Here is a 10,777-nt window from a genome sequence, read left to right as displayed (position 1 = left end):
GACGATGAAGCTCCCATTTTGGGGGGGGCCCATTTGGTTTCCCCTTTTGGGGCATGGAGGCCTGTCCTGGAGAATGCTGTATTTGTTTCTATGATTTTAAAGAAGGCTTAGACTTAGCGGAGGGTTTAATGCTTAACTGAGTAGGTCTGAAAACACCCTCTGTAGCTGTGTTGCTCAGCTACTCCGGATCCCTCTGAAAGGTTAGTCTCGGTAGGCTGAAGAACTTGCGCGTCCGAAGGCCCAGCCATCTCCAAGTGCGAGTCAGAGGCGGCTTGTGGTTCTACAGAAGTGGTAGTCAGGGCTGCGAAGGCGCCTCGCTGAAAACCAGAGAACCGGCGACTGGCCTAGAAGAGGCTTCATCAGTTTTGGGCCTCGGATGCCTATTCTTGTTTTTGCACTTTTTGTGTATTCCGGTCGTTGGAAGTTCCGACGGCATGGTATAATTGAATTTTCTACCAAAATAATGTCGGGCAAAATCAAACCGACGTTTAATAGTGCGCTTGTTAAACCTAGCACAAAACCGACAACCAGTGACGTCGTGGTCAGGGCCTAGGCATGGGATACAACAGCAATGGAAATCCTTATGAGGTATTTGCTTCCCACAAGAAATACAGTTATTAACTTTTACTGACATCGGTCTGAGGCAAGAAAAAGTTTCCCCAACGGGGTACTTAGCTTTTTAGAAGACTTTGGTTCTGGATTCAGAATGAAACTCTCAGGAGACGGCAGACTGGCACTTGCGAACTGCTTTTGCTTCGGGCACCGCGTGGCAGGAAAGACTGAAGAAAATGGCGTCGGGTGCATCTTATATACCCCTGTCGCACTGACGTCAGGGAGGAGGCGACAGCAGCCGACGCCGGACCAAGACTTTGGAACTCAGGCCGACTGGGGAACCGCCTGACGGCAGGATAACCCAAGTGTAATTACTGCAGCAGTGTAACACAATGAACATCCAGAACATCTTAGGCTGAAGTCAGAATGGACTCTAGCTCAAACCATCCACAGCGAACCAATTAAAATTCTGATCACTACATATTACATGGTCCTCATTAAAAATTACATTACTCTTCTTGAGCAATCAAAAAACTATGTTGTTCTTTGTAACATCAATGTAGAGAGGTCAGGGAATCACAAATTACAACTGAACAGACTTCCTCACAACCACCAAACAAACAAGAAGTCAATGAAGATTCCAGCAACCAAAAGCTCAAGATACTCTACTGAATGACATTTTAAATGTGACAGACAAGCTGAAGAAATTACAAATTTTGTTCTAACTAACCACTGTCCTCAACCTGAGCACACAGAATGCCACAGAGTCCACAGTAACAGAATTAGAGGAGACAGATTAGTTTCAGGTCTATAAATCCAGTAACACTACATCAGACTCCTCTACACTTTATAATCTCACTCAAATTTCAAGATCATAAATCCCCCCACAAAAAAATTAGAATTCAAGGCAAAAGTATTCAATAGCCAACTACAGATCATACAGAAATGATTAAAAAAACTAGCAATAAAGCCTAGGTGGGTTGGAAAACCACCTCAGACCATACAGATAAAGCATGCTACCTTCAAACATATCAAAAAATTATGAGCATCATTGACGACAAATTGGTGGTCAGTTATCTACATTATACACTAAACTTCCAAACAACTATTACTAGGAGAGCCAAAAAAAGTTTTGGAAAGGCATAAGGAAGCATATTAAAAAAAATAATAATTCCCCCGAAACCTCCAACAGCAAAATTACTGCACACATTTAAATGACCTAAAAGACTGCATTGCATCATCCCCACCAATATGTTCTTCAGTACTAACCCAGACTTCCCAAAAACACCACTGCATAAATATATATCACCTTTCATTCCACTTGAAAGTTATCATTAAACCCTCAGTTAAAAACAATTTCTAGAGAAAAATGATGACCATTACATTCCATTCAGCATCCAAAACTATTAGAGTGCTCTTTTAAGTGGACCATTCTTTCATTTTCCAACCCAGCTTTGACAATTAAGACTACATCAAGCTGCTCCACACATTCATAGATCAATCCATTCACAGAAGTCTCTTCCTCCACCACTATAAAAGGACTGCCATCCTATTGCTAACACTTGTCTTCTTGCTAAAATTCTAAAAAAAAAAAAAAAAAAAAAAATCTATGCACAAATACTTTAATACATTCAGAAATATAACAGCTTTTTACATAACTATGCAAAATACAGCACAGCAGCCTTATACTCCTTAGCCAACCAAATTTGCTCAAATATAAAACAAGTACTACTAAAAGGAGTCATAGCCAGTAACTTAAACTTAGCATTCGAAAATGCTAATCATTTTGTTTAACTACACAAATTAAACACTACTTGCTTCTCCTAAAAAGGAGCTGGCTGGTTCTCAGTCTCTTGCATATAAAACAGACAGAAATTCTTAGCTCTCATATAGGTACGTACCAATAGCAAAGGGAGTCCCAACATAGCTTCGTACCAGGGCCATCACTATTCTCTCCATTTATTAATAACCTACACCCTGACATCTCCATAACGACAACTGCATTATATATGCAGAAATCATAATCAATAATGCCCAACCCCTACTTTAAGCAAACCAAAAATGTGTGTGTATCCATTAAAGATGGCATGATTTTTTACTGAGTCTCAATAATACAAATAAATGAGCCAACATGCTGACTTGCATATCAAGTCCAAGACTGCTACTTCTCAGAATTCACTCTTCTTTGAGCTATAGTAATCTTGGAGTCGATTCAGTTTTGGGGGGTTGGGGGGCTTGCTCCCTACCAAAAAAAAAAAAAAAATTTAAATGAGCACAGAGATGTTTGACATTCACTGTTCTCCTTTATTTTTGTAGTTAGTTCTTCATAATTCATTGACCTGCACTTACAAGTCTCGGAATTACAACAAGGAGCCATTTCTATGCCCCTAAAATGGCTTACTTGTAATAAACTTCCAAAAACTGCAGTTATTTTATCAGGAACATAGCAAAGATGAGCTGCTGCCTAATTTCCATCAATAAAAGACTAATGAAATTTTCCTCCTTTCCACCATCAATAAAACATTCCCTCTGCACTGTGATATCCAGACTGACAAGGTACAAACCCAACTAAAAGTAGCATATAAGAATATCTCATTTCTCAACCTCTAAAGAAAGGCAATCAAAGCCATTACTGTACTGATTTCCCAGGTTATACCCTACCCTGCTAAAATTCTTCAGACCTCTTTAATACCATTTGTTTGAACATTTTTCGGTTATTTCCCCTTTTTTTTTTTTTTTTTTTTTTTTTTAAATACTGTCTATTAAAAGTTTAACTGCAAATCATGTAGCATTCTTAAATTTATGCCATGTAGAAGCAGCCTCTTGCAAAACACCAACAAATCTATTTTTTTACTCACTATTTTAATGCAAGAAAAGTTTTTCAGCTGTACTACAAGAAAACATTATTGTTGCCCAAACAATCCCTGCTTGCAATGGCTGAAGACTGCACAGGTGCATGATCACAAGAAAAAAAGGAGGTCTGTAATGTTTACCAAACAAGTTTACTCTGAAGTTGTACAACTTTTACTCTTGACATAGAATTAAATCTGCTGAAGTATATAAACTAATCTTTGTTGATGTCATAAGGGAAAAAAAATCACCCTGACTTGTAGTTTAGCAAAATCTTGGGGTTTCTCGACTCCATACAAACTGGTTCTAGTATGGTTTAATTATAAAACTTAGCTATACTTTAAAATACTTTCAATTCCCTGACTTGAAATCAAAGATTGGGACAGCATGCAAGAGGTTAAACTCAAAGTTTATCCTTTGTTGGAGGAAGACGTCTCCATTTTTATGCCACATCATAGGCACAAGGAAATATGTAGCCCTCCAAATTAGATACTACTCTCAAGTCTTACACAGGCAGCCAAGTCTTGCTGAAGCCAGCAGCTGCTACTTAAAAAATGTGTACAGTGGAGCATTTTGTCCACTGCCTTTGTTGCACAGTGGAAGAGAAACAGTACTGACACATAGCTGATCACATCTTTTTTGGACACTGACTTACTGGAGGTATTCCTTTCTGTAATGCCAACATCTTTACATTTTTTCTTTGATAATCACATCGCCACAGTAGTCAGGAAATCCTTCTACATGGCACACCATCACAAAAGGTTTCTCACCCAGGAAAAAAAGAGGTCATTGCTCCCCTCTACTCATCACTCATAAGACCTATTACAGAGTACAATGGCCCTTTTGGTATGTACCTCAAGACATCTACAACTGGAAAGGCCGCAGAAATACCTCATAGAGGATTACCGGCCTCAAACAGATGCCCTATGCAGGCCGTCTCAAAAAACTCCAGCTTTACTCCATCGCATATCGCCTACTCAGAGGCGATCTCTGCCTAACATACAAAGCTACTTCAAACCCAGAGCTGTTGGGACATGCTCCACTTAAAGAAATCCCAATCCCCCCGAGCTATGCGCTCTAGGGACTTAAACCTTGTCACCACAATAAACAAAACATGCTGGAGGGATAGATTCATGTCCCAGAGACTTCCCATACGCTGGAACAAACTACCTATCTATATCAAACAAAGCTCCTAATCTTGATGATTGGATGGGAGATAGGAAATTCACCCCAGGGTGTAGCTCTGCTCGACAAGGGCACAGGAAAATAATTTTCTTGGATGGCGAAAGCCAGGGTACAGTTTGGCTACGCATTTAGGCCCTAGGGCCAATAGCCTAGTACCTACCTATGAACCTATATATTAGTCTTAGGCACAGTGGACAGTACTAATTTGCCATGCTGAAGAACTATGCTTTCTATGAAGCCTTAGCCATTAACAAATTAAAGATCTAACACTACAACAATACAAACTGCTACGACTCCAAGTTTCTCTATAAATCACTTGCCTTCTGCAACATCTCTATCACATGCATAGTACCAGTTTTAAATACTGCCCTATCACAATACTACTCCCAAATCTAACCATTACACTACACCAAGTTGTTTCAGTTCCCCTCTACCTAAAACTGTTGACAAAAATAACACCAAACAAATATGCTAAAACCCAAGATATAACCACTTGATAAAAGTGTTTTTGACCAAAATACAGCATTCCAACAACCACATATACTCGAATCCACCATATCATGTCAAATATGAATACCCTTTATACTACAGCCATCTTCCTAGATCCAAAAAAAATTGGCCTTTGACAATGTTAACCACAAATTTATCACAATGTTCAGGTTGCTTGACTTGCTTTCTTGCAGTTTCTCTCAAAATGTCTGTATCTGAACCTAAAAATATCAAACTGACATAACCTTCGTGATACCTTCTGTTAGCAACTTCTCCAGTAATGGAACTGTTAGGGGGCACCCATGAGTCTTGTTCTTGAATCCTTTGTTTATAATCTTCCTACAACTCAATCTGCTACCTTATTCCAATGACACTATACTGATTCACTGCAAAATAACCTTCAAACTGAACCTTCCATGCTTTTTAACTGGCATAGGTCATAGGTAGGTACTAGGCTATTGGCCCAATGGCCTACCCATGGCTTACGCCATCCAGTTGCTATAATCTAACTTTCTTTTCACCAGAAAAATAATGCTATTTGGCACGGCCAAAAAAGCTACAAAATAACCCATCTACTGAAAAAAGTAAAAGCTCCCACTAGGCTTTCCATACTGTACAGACAAGAGCAAAGATATAGTTGTGTAAGCAACTTACCATAAAGTACAGTTTTGTACCTACCATAAATGTAGATGTCCGATAGGTATGCATCTGCAGTCATAACATATGGGTTTGTCCTGCCTCAGGCAGCCCTTCGGTCGGCCGGATTCCGAAGTTTGGGTCTGGCCTCGGCTGATGTCGCACCTTCCCCGACGTCAGAGCGTCTGGGGTATAAGAGCATCAGCAGATGCCATTTTCCTCAGTTTTTCTTGCCCCAGATGCCAGGTGCCCTCTAGGAAGGCTAAATTTGGATAAATGCAATAGAATTCCAAACATTTGCAAAATTATATATATATATATATATATATATATATATATATATATATATATATATATATATACACACACACACACACACACACACACACACACACACACACACACACACACACACGCACATGTATATACAAACAAATACACCATAATAGATTCCCCCAGCTAGCTAAAAGAGGGGTAAACACCCTAGGACTACCACAGAGGGGTAGGAGGGAGGGTAAACCTGACTGCAGATGCATACCTATCGGACATCTACATTTATGGTAGGTACAAAACTGTACTATGTCCTTCAAGGATGCATCTGCAGTCATAACATATGGGTAGAATACCATAGCCAATCTGGGGGAGGAGGTACTAAGAAAAAGATGGTGTAGTTAGGACTGCAGTAGCAAAGCCTGCTCTGGATCTGGAGTATAAAGATAGATTGTAATGTTTGGTAAATGTATGCACAGAGCTCCAAGTAGCAGCTTCTAAAATGTCCTTGGTAGCCACCCCTCGTAGGAAGGCTGTAGTGGTGGCCGTGGCCCTTGTGGAATGAGGCCTGATGTTTGCAGGAACTGACTTTCCATGAAAGGAGTAACAAAATCGAATGCAATTTCCTATCCATTTTGAAATTGTCTGTTTGGAAATTGCTTTTCCTTGCACCCCAGCAGCATGTGCTACAAATAGTTGGTCAGTTTTTCTGCTACTTTTAGTTCTGTCCAAGTAGTAGCGTAGTTGTCTGTGTATATCCAGGGTGTGCAGAAGTTTTCCCCCTCTATTCTGTGGATTTGGGAAGAACGTAGGCAAGTGAATAGCTTGGTTCAAGGATACCCTAGATACCACCTTTGGCATAAAAGTAGGATTAGTTCTTAGTGTAACTCTGTCCTGATGGAAGATAAGAAATGGCTGTACTGCCATTAATGCTTGTAACTCAGATACTCTTCTTGCTGAAGTTATTGCCAGAAGGAATGCAGTTTTCCAAGACAGAAATTGAATATCCGCTGTTGCTGCTGGTTCAAAGGGAGGAAGTGTAAGTTTCTCCAAGACAAAGTTGAGATCCCAAGCAGGTAAAGGGGGTTTTCTTGGAGGTTTGATATTTTTGATCCCTCTCAGAAATTGCTTGAGGAGAGGGTGTGAGAAGATAGGTGGATCCACATTGTATTCTGCTGAAATTGCTGAGGCATGAATCACTGGAAGAATAGGAAAGGCCATCGTGGAACAGTTCTGCTAAGTATTCCAGAATATGTGTCATGCTTGCCACTGTCACATCTAAGCCTTTTGATGTGTTCCAAATGAAAAATCTTTTCCATTTAGCTGAGTATGTCTTCCTTGTGGAAGGCCGGCGAGCTTCCATGATAATGTCCTTCACTCTCTGTGATAAAACATTTTGTTTTGGATTTAAGGGATTTTCCAGGCAGTTAGCTGCAATGTTTTTAAGTTGGGATGCATGATCTTGAAATTGTTCTGCGTCAGAAGAAGAGGCCACAGGGGGAGAGGCCATGGTTTTGCCTGTGACATGCTCCTCAATAGTGGATACCAGTGTTGCCTTGGCCAGTCTGGAGCCATCAGAATCACTCTTGGCTGTTCCTCCCTGATCTTCAGTAGAACCTTGTACATTAAAGGGAGATGTGGGAAGGCATATACTTTTAGAGCTTTCCAGCTGAAAGAGAGAGTGTCCACCCTCCATGCTTGTGGGTGGTATGTCCTTGAGCAGAATGTCCTCAGTTGATGGTTGAGGGGGGTGGCGAACAGATCTATCTCCGGCGTTTCCCATGCCTTTGTTATGAGTTGGAAGATGTCTGGGTGCAGCATCCATTCGTGTGCATCCATGGTAGTTCTGCTTAAGCTGTCTGCCAGTGTATTTTCCTTTCCTGGCATGAACTGGGACTGCAGTTGGATATTGAGTTTCAGGCATAGCTCCCATAGATTCATAGCCAGCCGGCATAGAGGGTAGGAGTGTGTGCCTCCCTGCTTGTTTATGTACCACATGACCGTGGTGTTGTCTGTCCTTATTAACAGGTGGCCTTGATGGAGGAAGGGTTTGAAAGCCTCAATTGCATGCATCACTGCCAGCATTTCCTTTTGGTTTATGTGCACGTGTAGCTGTCCTTGAGACCATAGGCCTTGGATACATTTGCCCTCCATGTGTGCTCCCCATCCTCGGTCTGAAGCGTCCGTGGTGATTGTTTGTTTTGTTTTTGGTTTGTTGAAAGGCAACCCTCTGTTGGACTGGCAGGCCTGAGCCCACCACAGGAATTCCTTTTGAAGGCAAGGAATGATTGGTATCAAAGTTTCCAAACTGTGACTGTGTTGAGACCATACACTCCTTAAATACCATTGTAATTTTCTCATATGCAGCCTGGCCTGTGGTATCAGAATTATGCAGGATGCCATGTAACCCAGGGCCTGCAGGATTTTCCTTGCAGTAAGCTGAGCTTGTCTTGTCAGATTCATGAAGTAATCCGGAAGTTGTTTTTGTTTTTCTTCTGTGAGAAAGGCAATTTGGGTGGTTGTGTATAGATCCGCACCCAGAAAGGTTATCCTTTGGGATGGAACCAGTCTTGATTTTTGGATGTTGACTGTGTATCCCAATGCCTGTAGTAGGTGGATGGCATAGGCCAAGTCTTTTATCAAATTTACCTTGTCCGCTTGTATAAGGCAGTCGTCCAGATAAGGGTAGATTTGAATCCCCTGAAGTCTGCAGTGTGCAATTACTGATGCCAGGCATTTCGTGAATACTCTGGGCGCAGTAGATAAGCCAAAGGGCAATGCTGAGAATTGATAATGCTCTGATCCTGCAAGAAATCTGAGGTGTCTTCTGCAGTTTGGTCGAATAGGGACATGCAGGTATGCCTCCTTGAGATCTAGAGTCACCAGCCAAGACTCCTTGCCCAACATGGGAAGAAGTTGCTGTAGGGTCAGCATCTTGAATTTTGGCACAATGAGGTAAGTATTCAGTGCGGACAGGTCGAGAATAGGCCTCCATTGATTTTCTTTTCTTGGTACAAGGATAGTCTGGAGTAAAATCCTTGGCCTTGCTCTGAAAGTGGTACCTTTTCTATAGCTTTCATTTGAAGCAAGTTGTTGATCTGCTTTAAAGCCTCTGCCCTCTGATTTGGTGGTAAGTTTGGCATTCCGTTTCTTTTTGGCAAAGTGTGGAAGTGGAACCTGTATCCTTTGTCTATTATTTGCAGTGTCCATGTGTCCCTTGTAATATAATGCCAATTTTCCGAGAATAAAGCAAGCTTTCCGCCCAAGGGTGCTTCCAGTTGAGCCCTGGTGGGCGGAATCAGAGTAAAGTCATTGAGCCTGTCCTGGTGTAGTAGTAGTTGTTGCTGCTGTTGCACTACCTCTCTGGTTGGCAGGCTGCCACTGACGGCCTCTGTAAGAGCCCCTAGATTGGCCTCTGCCTCGGGGGCGTCTGTTCCTGCCTCTCTGGGCTCTGTCCGAGTCTGGAAAGGACCAATTCTTAGTAGGCCAGTTTCTGCTGAATCTCGGTGGTTGTACTTGTAGGAAATCCTTAACTGTTTGCACAGATTTTGCCTTTTCTTCATACTTTAAGACCTCCTGAGCAGAGGAGCCAAATAAATTTTGTTTCTCCACTGGAGCATCCAGGAGTTTAGCTTTAACATGGTCTGGCAAAGATTGTTCCTTCAGCCAGGCATGCCTACGAATAACTGCCCCAGTCATAGCTGACCTAAATTAAGCCTCCAGTGCATCATAACCACACTTTAAGAAATGATTACTAACCTGCTGTGAGTTGTGTACCAAATCCTGAAGGGATTTACGGTCAAGGGGCTCAGGAGAAGAAAGCTTCTTGTTCAGTTCATCTAACAAATACTCTTGGTACTGTATCATATGAAATTGACAATTTAGTGCCCTGACGGAAAGAGTTGCAGAAGTATATACCTTCTTTCCCCATCTCTCTAAAGCTCTAGACTCTCTTTCAGAAGGTAGAGGATTTTTGGCAGTGGCAGCCGCAACCCCTTTAGGGCCCAGAGTAATAGTTTCTGGGTCTGCAGAATGGGCTTTATACAGATGAAAATGAGAATCCGGGACCCTGTAGTATCTATCAGGTTTGGCAGGGGCCGGGGGGAGAGTATCAGGGGCTGTACTGACATCATTGTACACATCAATTACATTCAAAACAGGAGGTATAGCTAAGGGCCTACGCTGAGGCAAATGTAAAAAGGTCCTTAATCTTTTTCTAGAATCGGAGAAATCCTGACCTTGCCATTGAAAATGCTCTCTCATGGAGTGCAGAGTCTCACCAAAGGAAAACTCTTCAGGAGGGGAGGCCGAAGGGATAGATTCTTCTGCATCAGAATCCTCATAAGGCGAATAAGCCTCCTCCTGGTGGTCTGACAACTCAGAACCATCCGAGGACTCATCTGAAGAGTGTGGGTCAGAAGGCTCAGTCCTGGGCCTTTTGTCTGGTGGAGGGTAAGAGGCCCTGTCCGGGTGAGGTTGTGAACCTCTAATTAAAGAAATAAGGTCCTCTGCAAGGCTGAGGATCTGAGAACTAGAGGAAGGCCTCTGGGATGTAGTCTTGGGAGGCAAAGCTTTAGGAAGTTTAGCAGCTTTAGCCCTAGAAAAGGCCTTAATGGACATGGAAGCAGGGGGCCTAGCTGCCCCACGTGCAGGAGTAGATATGTCCAAAGGTATGGTGTCTGACATATCCTGGGCACTGGTTTCGGTAGGTAGCTCGGTAGCAGACTCAGCCGGGGCCTCCCGGGCCGCGGTGGTCGGTTGAGTGGATTCGGATGAAGGAATCTCCGAGGACTAC

This window comes from Protopterus annectens, chromosome 3.part0, assembly GCF_019279795.1.
Source record: "Protopterus annectens isolate FY-2018-M chromosome 3.part0, PAN1.0, whole genome shotgun sequence".
In the NCBI taxonomy this organism is placed as follows: Eukaryota; Metazoa; Chordata; order Ceratodontiformes; family Protopteridae; genus Protopterus; species Protopterus annectens.
Note: the sequence above shows the minus strand (reverse complement) of the source record.